This window comes from Dromiciops gliroides, chromosome 1 (genome assembly GCF_019393635.1).
Source record: "Dromiciops gliroides isolate mDroGli1 chromosome 1, mDroGli1.pri, whole genome shotgun sequence".
NCBI lineage: Eukaryota > Metazoa > Chordata > Mammalia > Microbiotheria > Microbiotheriidae > Dromiciops > Dromiciops gliroides.
The window spans coordinates 418705436-418724595 of record NC_057861.1 but is presented as its reverse complement, the minus strand read 5'-3'; the positions used below and the strand labels follow the sequence as shown (position 1 = coordinate 418724595).

The 19160-nt window shown below is 41.1% G+C and overlaps 1 protein-coding gene across 3 annotated transcripts in view; it reads right to left on the bottom strand.

The window, feature by feature from the left end:
- Positions 1-17779, bottom strand: part of CAPSL (calcyphosine like) — a 43251-nt gene extending 25472 nt beyond the window's left edge. The window contains exon 1 of one of the 3 annotated variants that reach the window (XM_043978195.1): positions 17659-17779. The gene's annotated coding sequence lies outside the window, so the exon portion shown is untranslated. The remainder of the gene's footprint in view (positions 1-17658) is intronic. The other 2 variants (XM_043978193.1, XM_043978196.1) reach the window with 2 other exon arrangements.
- Between the last annotated feature and the right edge of the window lie 1381 nt (positions 17780-19160).

The window sequence follows — 19160 nt, the reverse complement described above, 5'->3', positions numbered from 1 at the left end:
TGGGCAAGTCACTTAACCCTTATTGCCCCACAAAAAAGGAGGGTACTGTGGGCATGAGATAGCATGGACAGCTCCTAGAAGGAAGGTGTGATAATATGGTATCCTGCTACCAAATTTACATGGTTAGCCTTCCCTAGCTATACATTTTGCTTTTTTGGACTTGAAGTTTTTTTTTAAAGCCAACTTTGCAAGCACAAGGTGAGGAGCGTGTGTGGGGGGTGGGGGGATTATATGGCAATTCATCTGAAAAATATCTGGGAATATTAGTAGACTGCAAGCATAATATAGCGCAACAATGTGACAGAGCTACAAAAGTGCAAAAGCTACTTCAGTCTTTAGCAGAAGGGTGGTGATGATGTTACTTTGTTGTTGTCCACGGTTTGACCCCACCTGGAGTGCTGTGTTTCATTGTGGAAAACACATTTTAGGAAGGATATTGGAAAAAATAGTGTTTGTGCCCTGGAGAGTGCTGCCCCGCGAGGGGATAGAAAATCATGCAAAAAAAGACCACTTAAAGAAACTGGGGGCAGGGTAGTAGCCTTCATTTCCTTTCCTCCCACTCACTTTTCAACCCTTTCTAACCTCACCATTCTACTGAAACTGCTCGCTCTGATGTTACCCAGGATGTCTTAAGCACTGGCTCCAATGGCCCGTTCTGCACCTCCTTCCTTCTTGAGCTTTAAAGAGCATTTGCCATCGAGGATCAGCCCCCTTCTACTCAGTACTCTCTCTTCCCGGTGTGACATGATGCCTCCTCCTGCTTCTCTTCTTCCCCGTCTGATGACACCTCAGGTCCCTTCCACAGAATACCATTACAATCCTGCCTCCTCACTAGGGCAGAGCTAGCCCCACAGCTTGGTCCAGAGGCCCCCTTTCTCTCTCTCCATATCTTCTCTCAGTGATCTTATCACTTCCCATGGGTTCTGTCATTATCTCCATACAGATGACTCCCAAATCCATATATCCAGCTAGAAGTCCCATTCTGTATCACCAAGGAGCTTTTGGACACCCCCGACTGAATATCCCACAGACATCCCAGACTCAGGGTGTCACAACCATAACTCATTATCATTCCCCTTTTCAAACCTTTTCCTCCTCTTGTCTTGCTTGTTTCTGTTAACAGCATCATTCTGCCCAGGTGTCTAGCCTCATCTTCAGTTCTGTTGTAGGGACTGTTAAACTGTGACTGTCATGAATTATTTCACAATGTCTGGCTTATGGTTTCTCTGACTCCTTTTTCATTATAAGGACAAGTTTACTTCTTAGAATGGTGTAACTTCAAGGGCCCTCTTTCCTCTGGGAATAGAAACAAATAGCCTATGTACTTGGGAGCTGCCACCTACCTCTTCTGAAAGTTGCTGTCTTTTTATTTACTCTCTCTATACTTATATGTAGACATGTTTTCTTAACCATTTGAATGTGATCTCCTTGCCGGGAGAGATTAAGTCATTGTATGTGTATCCTTCGCACCTCGCACAGTGCCTGGCACACAGTAGGTGCTTAATAAGTGCATGCTGATTGACTGCTGGAACACAGCTGCCTTCACTTGTTCAATTATTCTCTGCTGTTCCTGAATAGAACTGATGATTTCAGGGTCTGATCACAAGTGAGGAGCTTAAGGATCTTGGAGATTTGTCTCCTCTTCATGCTTAGAAATAAATAATCAGAGCAGGATCCATTAGTGTCCAAAAGAAAGAATCAAGTTGATCTTAAGTAAAGAAAGAAACTCAAGTACTCAGAAAAACCTAGACCTATTTGATATTAAGCTGTCTTTGAGCGCCCCCTGGTGTCACTTAGATAAACTACAAAGATGCCATGCAATTGGACCCAAAGCACACCTACAAATTTCTGGTAAGACTTCTGATTCTCAGCTCCTGGATAAGGTGTCACTCACACTCTGCACTGGGGTCTTTCACTTTCATCATGTCAGTCAGTCGACAATTAAATTATTATGGGCCAGTCACTGTGCTAAGCCCTCAGTATGTAAAGAAAGGCACAGTCCCTAGCCATGTTCCAAGACTATTCACAATAGCACAGCATTCTTTGTCAGAAGCAGTGCCTTGGGCTCATCTCAAAGTAAAGGGGAAGGAAACATGTTTACCTGGCAACAGGGAAACAAAAGCTGGATCCATGTCACTGGGAATTGGGAAGAGAAGAAATGGGAGTTCTCATGAGAGAACATCTATTTATACTGGAATGTATATCCCTCTGCTGGAGCTCATCAGCAAGTCATTCTGTCGATTATCATTAAAGCTTTGTGCTTGACTCTCAAGGCCCATGGGTCAGTCAATGAGTTCCTGACACTAACTCAGTCCACAGACTTCAGTTGAAGATTTAGGTCCTCCTTTCAAACCACAAGGCCTGCCCGTTCTACATTCTTGTGGTGGAGAGAAGACAAATGCAATTTGGTATAAACACAAGTGCTTATGTACACATATGCGCAACTGACTTAGTTATACAGTGATGTGAATGGTGAGAGGAGGGAGGGAGGAAGGAGGGTGTTGGATACTGCTGGAATAAACTATATAGAACAAAAGCAAACAATTAGCTTTGGAGTCAATGCACTTGAATTCAGTGCTTATGCTTATTACCTGTGTGACCTTGAGCAAATCACATAATCTACCTAGGCCAATTTCTTCAACCACAATATGAAGGCTTTGGGCTAAATGATCTAAGAGAGAAAGGAGAGAGGAGAGAAGGAGAGGAAAAAGGGAAGAGAAGGGACAGGAGAGAAAGAAGAGAAATGCAGGGAGAAAGAGAGAGGAAAGAAAGAAGAGAAAAGAGAGGAGAAAGAGAAAAAGACAAAGAGAGGGAGGGAGGGAATCAGGGAAAAAGAGAAAAGGAGAGAAGAGAGAAGAGAAAGAAGAGGAGAGAGAGAAGAGAAAAAGAAAGGAGGGAAGGAGAGAGGGGGGGGTGCAGGCTGTAGAACAACAGAGAGAATGAGAGAATTAGGGAAAATATTCCAACCAGGACAAAAAGACTGCTTACAGATGCAGAAACAGGAGAGGTGAGTTAAGCATGGGCAAAAACAAATAGACTGACCTGAAGAGAAAAGTTTAAAAAGAAGTATGAATTATAATTAATGGATCTTATCCACCTTGGCAGGACTCCTTTGCCCCCACCCTCCTGTATCTGGTGTATGATTTGTCCAATTTTTTTCCCTCACAGTGAGAAGGATCCCAAATGCCATGTGGGGAATGGGGGGAGGCAGTGTCAGCAACAGTGACTGGAATGTTTGGCACTAAGGGACCACCTCACCCAACACTTCAGAGTCTTCCTTTTCTCACAGCGGTAGATCATGAAGATGGCTTCACTTGAACTGAACTTGGCAGGAAATTAGGATTCTAAGTGATGGAGATGAGGAGGGGGTATATTCTAGGCACAGAGGTGGAATGTCAGGTGTGAGGAACAGGAAAAGCACCTTGGTTGGACTATACAGCGCACAAAAGGGTGTTATGTTTAAAAAGGCTAGAAACATAGGTTGGGACCAGATCATAAAGGACCTTAACCACCAAACAGGAAATTTGTATTTGATCTTCAAGGCAATAGGGACCCCCTGGCAGTTATTGAGTAGGGGAGTGACATGATCAGACCAACACTTCAAGCCTATCACTTCGGCATCTGTGTGTGGAGAAGTTGGAGTGGGGAGAGGTTTGGGGCAGATATAACTAGTAGAAGGCTATTGTAGGGGCAGCCAGGTGGCACAGTGGATAAAGCACCAGCCCTGGATTCAGAAGGACCTGGGTTCAAATCCGACCTCAGACACTTGACGCTTACTAGCTGTGTGACCCTGGGCAACTCATTTAACCTTCATTGCCCCACTAAAAAAAAGAAGAAGAAGAAGGCTATTGTAAGTACTAAACAAATGCAAGATATTGCTGTGTTGCTATTTTGCTTCAGCATTCCACTTGTCTGGCTATCCACATTGTAAGGCTCTCCTTTGCTCCAATGCCCCATGGCATTTTGGCCTTTGTGTCTCAGTACCCTGGCTAGAGGTGACATGCTTCTGACTGCCTCATTTTCATGCTCCTATGGTCCTCCTATATCCTACCGAAATATCATTTTTGTGGGGGTTGAGGCAATTGGGGTTAAGTGACTTGCCCAGGATCACGCAGCTAGTGTCAAGTGTCTGCAGCAGAATTTGAACTCAGGTCCTCTTGACTCCAGAGCCGGTGCTCTATCTACTGGGCCACCCAGCCCCCCCCCAATATCATTTAAGCAAAAATGAAGTTGCATTTCTGGGGTAGTCAAAGGTTTAAGGATAACTTCTGCCAATTTAGGAATGACTTCATTAGATCCATGACCTCAGTCATTGAGGGTGTTCCTTCTAACAACATGGATCACTACTCCTTCATACCTCCTACTAGGGACTATTTCTAGGTCTAGAGGAGCATGGCAAATGAGTCTTGTTAGCCAGTTAATACTGGAAGCAATAGGCCATTTTATTTGTCAATTATATGGAAGACCTCAAAAGAAAAGACATATGATTTACCAGGAGAAAAGACAAAGGACTTATCTCAAGGGAAGATGGGAGCAGCAAGCAGAGAGTACTAGGATATTCCACCAAACTCCATCACAATAGTAATGAGATAGAGGCTCTACCATGTTTTTTGCTGAGCGTATTTTGATTTAAAAAAAAGTCATTTCCAGGGGCAGCTGGGTGGCACAGTGGATAGAGCACCAGCCCTGGAGTCAGGAGGACCTGAGTTCAAATCCAGCCTCAGACACTTAACACTTACCAGCTGTGTGACCCTGGGCAAGTCACTTAACCCCAATTGTCTCACCACCAGCCCCAAAAAAAAGTCATTTCCAGGAAAAACAGGCAGCGAGTGAGTGGACGGCCAAGGGGTCCGGACCCCAAAAGTGAGTGGGGGGAGGAGAATACTAGTGATTGGCAACCATGCCCACCAAAGCAGCATAGCAACATATGACTGCTAAGCAGGTATTAGCTAATACATCTTTTAAATTCACAATGCAGAGCTTGACCTTATCCATTGTTTCCTAGGCAGTCCCATCTTTTCATATCTTGCATATTAGTTTGTACTAAAGTTTTTTGTGGTATCTACTATGGGAAGACCATAGAAAAAAATGGAATAAATCTGGGCATCTAGGGATAGTGGCTTTGGGTTCAAAACCCAACTCTGTCATTTACAATATGTGTGACAATGGGCAAGGCCTTTCACCTTTCTGGGCCTCGATTTCCTCATCTATAAATTGAGGCGATTGGGCTTGATTTCTAGCTCTCAATCTATGATGATGACAGTGATAGAAGTTCCCACAGCTGAGAGAGACTGAAGACTATTAAGCGGAGGTTCTCAAACATTGTACAAGAGCAGAAAAAGAGCCTTCACTTTAAATAAAACTTGAGTAAACCTTGAAAGGAAATCCTTTTAATTTTTTAAGTGCCTAGCAAACAACTCGAGTGGTACTGAGTAACTCACAGAAGAGCTTCCAGCAGAGCATCATGGTGGCTTCTGGGGCTATGATGGCTGAGGGAAGACAGTGACAGAGGGCTCCCCCACTTCCCTCTTCTCCTAATCTTCCTGTGAATGTCCCCTTCTCATTCCCCCTCTCAGACACGATTCCCCTGTCTCACCTTGGAGGGGAGAGCTCAAAACCCACTTCTACCCCCATCCCAAAAGTCCTCCACCCCAGTCAGGATTCTGCTAGGGAAATACAAGCAAAAATGGTAGTCTCCATAGGAAGAAACAGAGACAGGTCTATGGACTTTGATGATGGGACAGGAATGCAGAGGTACATGTGTATCCTAGCACCCAGGGAATGAAAGACGACCAAGACTGTGCTAAGAATAAAATGAGGATCCAGAGCCAAACCAGGACACCAGCCCCATGCAGATACAGGAACAGATGCTAACTGTCGTTCACAGCTCAATACTGAGGCACAGAGCCCAGAGCCATGGCCGACTGGGGAGAGGAATGTATCCCAGAATGCCAGTGGTAGCATTCCAGGGTAAGGACTGATCAGAGACCCTAGGCTATATGCTGAGCAATGAACATGTTTAGAAGCAAACAACAGCCCCTCTACCTGAGGGGCAGACCAACATCTCAGTTCCAGCTACCAGCCCAGTCTGAAGCCTTCCGAGGAATAATTAGGGCAAGAATCCCAGACCAAAGAGAAGTCTACAATTCTATTGCTCTGAACTAGCAGAACTTTGCAGCTCACTGATTGGCAATGAGGCCAATAGCAGTCTCCAAAATGGCTCCAAAACTCCAAACTCTAGAAACAAGAGACAAGCCCTCAGACTGAAAACCAATGACTCATAACAGCTTTCATTTAATAGTCATTCAACAAACATTAGCACCTACTGTGCTGGAAGAACTAGAAGCAAAATAAGTGTCTAGTGTTGGGAGAATGGCTGGACAAATTGTAGCATATAAATGTAATGGAATATTATTGCACCATAAGAAAGGATAAGGATGAAGAATTCAGAGAAGGATGAGAAGAAACATGAAGTGAAACAGTCAAGTAAAGAGAATCAGGAAAATAATAATTAATATTCATATAGTACTCTAAAGTTTGCAAAGTGCTTTACAAACAGTATCTTATTTTATCCTCATAAAGGTATTGTGAAGTAGGCACTATTATCCTCATTTTACAAAAGAGGAAACTAAGGTAAACAGAGGTTAAATAACTTGCCCAGGGCCAAACACCTAGTAAGTGCCTGAGGCAGGAATTAAATTCAGGTCTTCCTGACTCTAGTGTTATATCTACAGAGACAATATACACAAATTGATGTAAACAATATACATAACAACAATGTAAACTAAAATAATTTTTTTAAGATCAACTGATGTATGCTTAAAATGATCAATGTTAAAGTGAGAAAAGCAATAAGAAAATTTAGTTACACATTTTCAGAGGGGGAGATGGAGCTCTGTAGGTATGGAATTTTGAATAGTTCAGGGGATTCACAATTGATGTGTTGGTTGGTTTTGTTACATTGGATTTTTATTTCTTTTTTTGTTGTTTTTTTTTAGTGAGGCAATTGGGGTTAAGTGACTTGCCTAGGGTCACACAGCTAGTAAGTATTAAGTGTCTGAGGCCGGATTTGAACTCAGGTACTCCTGACTCCAGGGCCGGTGCTCTATCCACTGTGCCATCTAGCTGCCCCTTTTATTTCTTTTTTAATCTTTGTTACCAACTCACTGGGTAGAGGAGGAGAAAGGAATATATTCAATAATCACTGTGATATAAAAACAGAAAGCATCAATTTATTGTTATTTTTTAATGACATCATGCTAGCCACTGAGGATACACAAATATATAGCAAAGACTTAACTCTCAAGGAGTTTATGAACTAATGGTGGGAGGAAGATACATATGTTAATAACCATGATACAAAGGGGGTTTGGAATAAGCAAGGATAGTGAAAAGGCAGGGAGAAGGAATGAGAGAGGCCAAAGACTTATACATTTCACAGAAGCATCTCTGCTCTCCTCCTTTCCCCTCCCCCCTCCTCCTCCTCCTCCTCCTCATTCTTCTCCTCTTCCTCTTCCTCCTTCTCCTCCTCCTCCTCCTTTTTCTCCTTCTCCTCCTTCTCCTTCTCCTCTTCCTCCTCCTCTTCATTCTCCTCCTTCTCCTTTCTCTTTCTCCCCTCTCCCCTCTCCTCCTTTCTCTCTTCTCTTCTTTCTCTCTTTCCTTTTCTTCTCTCCTCTTTTTTCTATCTCTTTTCTCATTTCTCCTCTCTCCCCCTCTTCTTTCCCTCTCTCTTCTCTCTTCTCTCCTTCTCCTTTCTCTCTTCTCTTCTTTCTTTCTTTCCTTTTCTTCTCTCCTTTTTTTCTATCTCTTTTCTCTTCATTTCTCCTCTCTACCCCTCTTCTTTCCCTTTCTCTTCTCTCTTCTCTTCTTTCTCTCTCCTCTTCTCCATCCTTTTTTCTATCTCTTTATCCACTGCGCTATCTAGCCGCCCCCCTCCCTTCCTATCTTTTTTTTTTTTTTTTTGGACTCCAAGACTATAAATTGCAGAATAGTTGCTGATCTACTTAGGTAGAGAAAATGTCCTTCCCTAGGGAGCCATCTAGAGGGAGAAAATCAAAGGCATGTGATTCTTGTGCAAATGCCTTATGACTCTTACTACATTGAAGCTCTTTGAAGGCAAGAATTGAATCTTACAAAACCACAGAATTACAAAAACTCAGAGTTGGAAGTGACCTTCAGGATAGCAAATCATACCTATCTTTAAACAAAGGTCTCTTCTATCACATCCCTAACAAGGGATCATCTAGTCTTCGCTTGAAGAAAATCAGTGAGGAGGAACACATTACCTCCTGGGGCAGGCCATTCTGCCTTGAAATGCTTCCTTATTTATTATATCACATTATATCATATCTCCACAACATACATATACACACTGTGCTCAGAACAATGCATTGCATATATGTATGTATCTACAGTTGTTTTCAACTCTTCATGACCACATCTGGGATTTTCTTGGCAAAGATACTGGACTGGTTTGCCATTTCTTTCTCCAGTTCAGTTGACAGATGAGGAGACTGAGGTAAACAGGGTTAAGTGACTTGCCCAGGGTCACACAGCTAGTAAGTGTCTGAGGCTGGGTTTGAACTCAGGGAAATAAGTCTTTCTGATTCCAGATCTGGTGTTCTATCCACTGCACCTCCTAACTGCCCTGCATATAATCAGTGCTTAATAAGTACTCTATGAATTTTGCTGTTAAGTATCAGACCTGGGGGAGGAGAGGAGAAAGGGAGTTGAACTATTTCAGGAGTGTCTCAATTTTCTTTGAGAATTAGGAAGGGAATTGTAAAATCACTTCCAACTTCTCTTCTTTTTTATAATTTGATTAATGCTCATGCTCAGGAAAGGCAGCAAGGGACATCAGTCAAAGAACCAGTCTTAGAGTCAAGAAATCCTGCCCTGCATACCTGCTATCTGTGTGACTGCAGGCATATCATATAACAGTTCAATGACTCAGCTCACCCCAACCCCCTGACAATGCTCTAAGATGATGAGTTTTATAAGAATTACTGATTGGAAGATGGCATGGTAATAGGAAGCAATGAAGCCAAGTTTCTACCCATACCTCCTCCAAATAGATCTAGAAAGGGCCCCAGACTTAATTCTGATGGGGAAATACAGAAAAAGTCACAGGGAGTCATTTGTCCAGCCCATATCATCATAGGGAGAGACATAGAGATTTTTAGTCCTGAAGACTGGGTTGGAACAAGAGAATGCTGGGCACAGAGTGCTATAGTGCTCAGAGAGAGGCTGTGCACCAGGACAAGAGGAGATCTCAGATCCAGACCAAGCTAACCCTATATCTATATCAGGGTTCTATGATAGGGACAAGTGTTAATTGGCAGCTATGTTGCCCACTACTCAGTTGTGGGTCACAGATCCAGGGCAGATTATAAAGGGGGGTCTGTCTAGGGAGGTGGCATTCTGAGGTTAGGAGGCCTAAGGTAGTGTATCTAGAAAGGAGGAAGCTAAGAAGCAACAGTTTGGCTCAGATCCCAGGAGCAGAACAGGATCTCAGTTTTAGTATTTAGCCCAGTTGGTAGAACAATACCAAAGACAGAAATCTGAGGCCAAAGCGGAGCTTGCAGTTCTCTTTCTATGAAACCAGATCAACTCCCTGTCTGGCTGATAGAGGCTGAGTACAACATCAATCTCTCATTGCTAGGACCAAAAGTCAGGTCAAGAACTTGCAGAGCTCAGGTCAGTGGGGCAGCAATCACACTTTGCCCTGGATGAGACCACTTTGGAAGCACTGGATGTTTACAAATCCCCAGACTTTTCCCTGAGATCCTAGAATAACACAATACTAAAATAACCCAAGAAAGCAGCAAGAGGATCAGCCCAGAACTCCCTTCCAGAGGTGCCATGGAGCCCAGCCCTAATATCAAGTCTGAAGTCAGGAAGTAGACTGGAATAAAAAGTAAACAAAGGAAGAACTCCACCATAATGCTATGGGACACTCAACAAACACAAAACACAAACCCAGAAGAAGATATTGATTCCAAAACATCTACAAGAAATGCCTCAGAGAAAAACATGGCTTAGGAACAAATTCAACTAGAATTCCTGGAAAACATAAAGCAAGAAGTTTTTTTTAAAGTTTTAAAATTTTATAAATGAAATGAAATTATTTGAGGGGAAAATTGGAAAAGAAATGGGAACTACAGAAGAATTGAAAAGTGAATTAAGAGTTTGGAACAACAGGTACAAAACCTTGCCCAATCAACACATTCCCTGAAAATTAGAATGGACCAATTAGAAGCCAATTACTCCATGAAATAGCAACAAATATTAAAACAAAGTCAAAAAGCTGAAAAATAGAAGAAAAGTAAGGTATATCATAGCAAAAACTGTCAAGAGATGACTAAGACTCATCAAACTATCTGGAAAACATGGAGAGACAGAGATAGAGACAGACAGACAGAGTTTAGTACAGAAATACATTTCACTTAACAGAGAAATAAGGGGGAACGAGAGGAAAGGTACATCAAAGGAGAGATTAGTCCTAAGCAAAATAAACTCTATGGAGTCAGGAAGACTTGAGTTCAAACCAGAGGGAAGAAGGGAGGAAAAGAGAGAGAGTGAAAGAGAGAGACAGAGACAGAGACAGAGAGAGACAGAGACAGAAAGAGACACACAGAGACACAGAGACAGAGAGTCAAAGACACAGAAAGACATTCTATTTCAATAAATCTTAAAAGAAAATAATCCAGATCTCCTAGAACTGGAGGGTAAAGTAGAAATAAAAAGAATGTACCAGTCACCTCCTGAAAGAAACTCCAAAATGAAAACCCCTAGAAATATCAGAGTCAAAATCCAGAGCTTCTAGGTCAAAGAACAAACACTGTAATCAGCCAGAAAGAAAGAATTACAGTGCTGAGGAGCCAAAGTCAGGGTCATATATGATTTAGCAGCCACCACTATAAAGAAAATGAAAAATTAGAACATGATATTCCAGAACAGAGAGGATTTATGTTTACAGTCAATAATAACTTACCTAGCAAAACTGAGTATTAATCCCACAGGGAGAAAAATGGATCTCTAATGAATCAAAGGACTTCCAAGCATTCCTGATGAAAAGACTAGAGCAGAAGAGAAACTTTGAAGTTCAAACATGGGAGCGAAAAGAAACAAAATGGTAAACATAAAACAAAAAATGATAATTGACTGAACAAGAATAAATTACTGGGGCAGCTAGGTGGCACAGTAGATAGAGCACTGGCCCTGGAGTCAGGAGTACCTGAGTTCAAATCCAGCCTAAAACACTTAAAACTTACTAGCTGTGTGACCCTGGGCAAGTCACTTAACCCCAATTGCCTCACTTAAAAAAAAAAAGAATAAATTACTTACATTCTAATATAGAGAGATGATCCATGTGTCCCCTCTGTGCCCTACCATCATTAGGGATCATAAAGGGAGTCTAATTAGACAGAGGACCTAGGTATTATTGTGATGTTTGGATGATCACAAAAGAAGAATAAAGTAAGGAAGAATGCCAAGGGAAGAGAGGGAGATTAGTGAAAGGGAAAGAAAGTTAGGGTAAATTATCTCACATAATTAAGGTGAATAAGTATGCATTTATACAAACAAGGAAAGGGGGGCAAGGGGAAAGAGGGGGAGAGACACACAGAGAGAGGGACAGATAGGAAGAGAGGAGAGAGAGAGAGAGAGAGAGAGAGAGAGAGAGAGAGAAGAGAGAGAAAGAGACAGAGAGAGACTGACAGACAGAGAGACAGACACAGAGAGACAGACAGACAGAGAGAGAGAGAGAGATTGGTACAGAAATACATTTCACTTAACAGAGAAATAGGAGGGAAAGAGAGGGAATCAAAGGAGTGATTACTCCTAAGCAAAACAAACTCTGCTGCTCCTGAAGTCAAGAAGACCTGAGTTCAAACCTGGCCTTAGATATTCACTAGCTGAGTGAGCCTGGGAAAGTCACTCAACTTCTGTTTTCCTCAGTTTCTTCATCTACAAAGTGGGAATAAAATAGCACTAACCTCCCAGGGTTTTTAATAATAATTGTAAAGCACTTAGCATATGCCTGGCATGTAGTAAGCACTTTGTAAATATTAGCTATTGTTATTATAATTATTATTAGGGAAATGTTCTAGTGCCGCTTTTCTTACTATGCTGTTTCAATAATTTGTTTTGCTTTGAAAACAAAACTCTAAGGATGTTCATAAATAGTTACCCCTCTCCCAAGGTGGTGGTAGTCCATTCTTCACATAGTTGTAAAAATGACCTCCCCAAAGCAGAGGTCTGATCATGTGACTTTCTATTACCTCTAGCATGAAATTTTAAATCCTCTGTGGAGATTGTAAAACCCTTCACGATCTGCTCCTCCTGCTTTCTAGTATTCTTATTTCCCTTCCACATACTCAGTGACTCAGTGACACTGGAATCGTTGCTCTTCCTCAAACATGATATTCCAGCTCTCAGCTCCAGGCATCTTATCTTTTCTGACTGTTTCTCTTTCCTGGATATCTCTCCCTCTCCTGGCTACTTTCAAGTGCCAACTAAAATCTTACCTTCTACAAGAAGATTTTCCTGATTCCCTTTACTTCTAGTGCCTTCCCCCATTTATTATTTCCCTGTAGATATCTTGTTTGAACATGTTTGTTTATTTGTTGCCTCTCTCATTAAGCTGTGTGCTTCTTGAGAGCAAGAACTGGCTTTTGCCTTTCTTTGTACCCCCAGAACTTAGCACAATGCCTGGCACTTAATTAATGCCTATTGACTCACTGACTAATGAAATCATAGTTTTAGACCAAAACCAAGAAAAACCCTCAGGCCATCCATCCAGCATTGACATATGTCCTCCCCTTTCACATGGGAAAAAAAAATGATTACAAAATTCATCGTGGGACCTGGAAGTGATTTAGAACTTGCTGACCTGTATAAAAGGCACCTCCTTGAACTTCAGTAGAGGTTTGAAGGACCATGTGGAAATCCAAGATTAATATTCCCCTTAGAACACTATGGTTCAGTCTATGTAGGACCATTTCAATACCCCCACAATTAAATGTTTTAGTGTATAATGCTTTAGAAAGTTGCTTTATTGAATTTGTGTCCTAGGATCTTATTGTATTTGAAATAGAGAGAAGCTGTAGGAAAATATTCCCAGGTTTAAAAAGGCTTTGAGTCCTGTGGGATAACAAGTTCTCATCATGATTGGACGTCTATTGAGGATCACAGCAGGTCCAAGCTATTTCAAGTAGTTATACTTCTCCCTATGTCACTATGTTCCTCTTCTCTTCTAGCCTGGGTCCCAAAGGAATTTGCCAGGAAAACACAGTTTGTTCCCAACCAAGGCAATCTGCCAGATCTTGATCCTAGAGACCGAAAGTTAGCAAACTAAAGAGATAAGCACACACAGGAAAGCACAAATTTGTCAGGCATATATTTGATTGTTGATATAAACAAGTTGAGGGGAAATAATCCACTGGTCCTGAATTAAATAGTTTGAATGATTATGTTGCTTTGGGTAGGTAAAGGGCTGCCAGTTACTCACTATTGTGAAGGTAAACTCTTCCAGAAGAAATGTAACTTCCTGCAAGAACAAGGACCTTTTCGTTTGTGTCTTTGCAACCCCCAGACCCAGTCAAGCACCTGGCATATTATATATGTTTAATAAATGCTTATTGAAGTAAATCAGCTGATATTCCTCAAGACTGCTGCAGCCCCGAATTTTCGAACCCATTCCATGGGTTATTCCATGGGTAGGTTAGACCTACCCAAGTTGAAATTCCTTTCTTTGGTCTTCTCCAAACACCAATGTGTGTAAAGCTGTATACCTGCACTAATGGCTACTCTTTCACAGCTAATAAGCAATACAATCAGCCATTCTATGAAAATTTACCTTCTATTCACTTAGATATTCATCCTGTAACCTGCAACCTTAAAATGCCAGTGTCACTTTCCAAAGAAACCAGAAGGATTAAAAAGCAAAGGTCAATATGACAATTCTGGTGTTTAATTCCAGTGACACTAAATACTAGTAGTAAGGTTACATGGTAAATGTGAGCATCGCCCTTTTGCCATCCTTCACTGGTCTAACATTTACTACAGACCAGCTCTAAACTAGGCCACTCACACTACCTACAATCACCCTTACTAACCTGGGTGTCGACTTTTCCAGGCACCAAAAGGACCCATGATGCCACTCATGGATTTGGTGTATGGATAATAGGGGTTGCCAGGCATAGATCTTCTTGAGCATTAAAAATCTGACTATTTACATACAGATTGATATATCAGAAAGAATTATGACCTAGAAGTCAGAAAAATGTGGGTTTGAGAACCAGCTATGTTGCTAATTTACTATGTGAATTTGAAATCATAGTTTCCAATAAAAAAATTGCAGGCCATCCATCTAGCATTGACATTTTCCCTCTCCTTCCATGTGGAAAAGTGAACAGTACAAGAAGACCTTGTGGGACCCAGAAGTGAAGTTTTACTTTCTCTGAGCCCCTATTTCATTATCTTTAAAATTAAAGTATTGGAATAGATTATCTCTAAAGTCCTTCCTGTTATCAATCTTTAGGAGTCTAAGTAAATGGCAGGATTCAGACATATACTTATTACATAAAATGAGGCATAATTGGGATTATTAGGTAGCTCTTCATATGTAAAAGTTCCCACTAAATTTGGCAAGAATGAGCCCAGTGCAGGGGCAGCTAGGTGGCTCAGTGGATAGAGTACTGGCCCTGGATTCAGGAGGACCTGAGTTCAAATTCAGCCTCAGACACTTAACACTTACTAGCTGTGTGACCCTGGGCAAGTCACTTAACCCCAATTGCCTCACCAAACAAAAATGAGCCCAGTGCAAACCTAGCTCGAGTGTTTAATATAAATAATTCAGGGTGCCCATCAATCTTTTATGTGGCCAAAGCCTCCTCTAAAATCAGAGGGACCTCAACTGAGGGTGATACCACCAGGCGCATGTTCAAATTAGTATATCTAGTAGCTGAACAAACTGTAGTCTATGGAGTAATGGAATATTGTTGCAAAGAAAAGAGAAATGGGAAATTCAGAGAAACATAAAGAGACAGATGAATTTAAGAGTGAAGGAGGATAAGGAGAACAATATACACAATGACAACAATAATGTAGATTTTCTGAAAATGCTTTAAAGAGTAGAAAAAAGGAGGAGAAGGAAAAGAAGGAGGAGAAGAAGAAGGCAAAGGAGGGAAAGAGGGAGGAGAAGGAGGAGGAAAAGAAGAAGGAGGAGGAGAAGGAGAAGGTGGAAAAGAAGAAGGAGGAGAAGGAGAAGGCAGAAAAGGAGAAGAAGGAGGAGAAGAAGAAGGAGAAGGAGGAAAAGAAGAAGGAGGAGGAGACAGAAGAGGAGAGGAAACACTCAGAGTAATTAGAATAGCCAATGTTGATCTCTGAGAACAGATAATAAAACATATCTTCCTCCTCTCAGCAGAGAACAGAATTCTGTATACACCCGTCAGATGCAGTTACCACACTGGTTATTTTTAATATGTTTAAGAGAGGGTTCAATGCTAAGGAAAGGGACTCCATATGCAGAAATGGTTATGATATTAAAACAAAAGGCAGCAAGACAACTCTTTTTTAACCTACTACTACTTCCTTTACATTGCCAGTCAGCACAGAATCATTCATTTTATTTCTCATAATTATGTCTTCCAGCTGGTAACACTTTAGAAAGTTCTGTTTGATTTAACCTTGTGCTCTGGAAAGAGCATGACTGGAAATAAAGAACTTCTGTGTCGGAATATTCCCAAACAGGAAAGCAAGGAAAGCCAGGGAGTAGCTAAAAGATACGATGTCAGCCTGAGAGAATTTCTCATGCAGGCTACCATGGACATCCTTTTTGCCAGCATGTTGCTTTGGAGGCTATAAACAGGAAAAGCAGTTGCAGATGAGGAGCGAAGCCCATTCAAGAAATGCTCCCCCTTTTCACCTCCACCTCTTGGAATCCGTAACTCCCTTCATGGCTTAGTTGTGACCTCCTACAGGAAGATGCCCCTGATTTTTTCTGTAATTCATACTCCTTCTTGTTTTTTGTTTTTGTTTTTTGCGGGGCAATGGGAGTTAAGTGACTTGCCCAGGGTCACACAGCTAGTAAGTGTCTGAGGCTGGATTTGAACTCAGGTACTCCTGAATCCAGGGCCGGTGCTTTATCCACTGCGCCACCTAGCCGCCCCCATACTCCTTCTTAATCCGACTAATAACTTTGTATATATTTTGTTTTGACTCATCTGTATGTATAGATGTCATTATCCCCCAGTAGAGAGGTTGACAGGGGCTGCTTAGTTTTGGTTTTGTATCCCCAGTGGCTACCCAAGTGCCTAGCACAGAGTAGGTGCATAATAAATGCTTGTTAAATTGAATCAGTCCCTCTTGTGTGACCTAATCATTTTGCAAATAGGATCGGTCCTCTTCTCACAAACACTGTGTTTGCTCCAATATCATATATGATATCTGTAATGATGACAATATTTGTAAAGTGCTTAGCACAGTGCCTGGCACAAGTAAGTATCATATAAATGCAAGCAGTTATTATTGTTGTTGCTATTATTATATTCTGGATGGTGATCTCCTCAGTCTGACCAGTCCTTTTCCATTACAAAATCTGACAAGTAAGTAGCACTTTTTTTTAAAGAAAAAGATTATTGCTATAAAGTGTTGGTCTTACTCAGAAAGATGCTCAAAGATTCTGGGAGTTTAGAAAAACAACTTGATCCAGTGTCAAATGAATGTCTCAACTCACATCATCCACTATTTCTCCTCCAATCCCTTCCTCCCTTCTCTTTCTCCACTACGCAGTTGCTTACAATTCATATATTCAAGTAGCCTACCCTTTCCTCAACAATTATAAACATGTAACATCTGATCCAAAACAATGTGTTGGCACAGTACCCACAATTCACAATAATAAAGTGAAAGTATATATAAGGTAATGAGACTTAAGAGAAAACAAGACCTCTAAAAATACATGGATTCCAGTCCACCAGTGCTCCTGACAGACAGAAGATGGATGGACTAAAAAGCCTCTCAGTGTTCAATTGTGATTCTTTGAATCCAAAAGGACAATATAAGAATTATAGAACCTCATGAACTTCCTGGTCCTACCTGGATCCAAAAGCAGGAATCCCCTTTACTGTGGCTTTAACAAATATTTATCCATCATCTCCTCTAGCAATAGGACTTTCTAATAGGATCATAGATTTAGAGTTAGAAGGGAGTCAAGCCCAGACCTCTTTTACAGTTATGGAAATTGATGTCCAGTGAGATTAAGGGACTTGTCATTGGCAGAGTCAGAGAATTAAACTAAGGTCTTGAGATTCCAGGTTCAGCACTTTTCCAGCTTATCTTTTAATTTTGTTAAGTCTGATGTCCCCTAATTGAATGTGATTTAACTTCGCAATTTAATACTTTAATACAAATAGCTTTGATCTGTGGCACCTTATTGGCATTACCCCATTTTGTAAAGCTTGGAGGAGCCTCCCCCAGTAACCAGCACCTGTTTACCTCTAAGGATGACTTCCCAGTAGCAACAATAACACAGATGGATACGTTCATCTTTTAAAAATTTCCCCTTCAGAAGGTGCCATAACATCTATCATCTTTTTAGGATTAGAGAAAATAAACTGGATCACAATAGCATAACATATCAAGCAATTAATTTACCTTAAATGTTAACCTGCTGCAAACAGTTGCTTCACACTGAAACTATGGACGCTGCCTCTTTCATGTGGGAAAACCCATCTCTTCCCATCCCCTTTACACCTCCTCCCTGGTTCACCTGCCCAACTCCCGCCTGCCTCTCAGGAACTCCCTCTCAGCTGCAATTGGAGGGTTGTGCTCCCAGATTCAGTCCCACAAGTGACACCGAAAACTGATTGGCAAAATTCCCCATCAGGCAATCCTTGTCTCCACCCCCACTTCAGAGCTTGAAGTTTACAAACCTGTTGTCTAGGCAATGCTAATCCCTGTAAAAGCCATAGCGCCTCAATACCTCATTAGAGAGGGTAGCTAGAAACTGTTCAGTGTGAACAGTTTGAAATTTGGGGTTTAGGATGACTACTATTTCCACTGCCCACATGATTTTTGCATGTTGCAAATTGGACTCCTTTCTTCCAAGGAACCCCTTTCTTGGTTTTTGACTTATTCAGATGACTTCTTGTAAGAGTATCTCGTTACATACAGTGTGTGACTTAGCACTGGAAAGATCTTGTTACAGTGTGTGATAGCACTGCAGAGTGGCCTGGTAACATTACAGGTAGTTCATTTTCAATCTGCCCTTCCCCCCAAATCACACTATGAAGTCACCTGATTGGATAGGCAGCCCCATTTGTTCACCTTGTACAAGGTAAGAAAGCAATAGGTTTGCCAATGTATCAGCCTTGTGGTATATGGGTGGGGTAGATATTTCCTTACTTGTTTCCAATCTCTTTCTCAGCAGTTAATTCAAACCCCCATTAGAGAAACTTTCTTTCCCAAGAATCATTACTCTTAATTCCCTATAATTATATAAATTTTTAAAAATTGGCTGATATGAACAATTTGTTAACAAAAGCAACAAGAAATCAAGAACAAAAATAACTATTTGCGATATTTTCACTATATGGAAGTTCACTGCCAGTCACCATACACTGTCAACATAGTCCTAAGTTCAGATCTTGTCTCAAACAACACTTACTATGTGATCTTGGTGAAATCCCTTAACTTCTCTGTGCCTCAGTTTCCTTATCTGTAAAATCAGTATAATAATTGCTCCTACTTCAAAGGGCTGTTAAGATCAAATGAGAAAACATGTAAAGCATTTTACAAGCTTTAAAGCGCCATTTAAATGTTATTATTGTTATTGATTATGATGATAAAGATAATATAATAATGTATAACTTCGCTTCTTCTGGAAACAGTCCCTAATCTTTGAATTTACTCCAGATCCTGACTAAAATTTCTGAGAAACTTTTTCATATTTCTCCTTGCAGTAAGAGTTAAGTTCAATCTCTTACGTTTGATTACTCCCTTTTCTTTGTTTTCTCTTAAGCAATCATAAGAAGTGGTCTTTTCTAAACATACTTTACTTGCCAGCTCCTTACAAATTTTTCCCAAAAAATCTGACAAAGTATCTTTATATGATATCACTTATGACAATTCTCACAAGGAAAAAAAATTTGTATCAC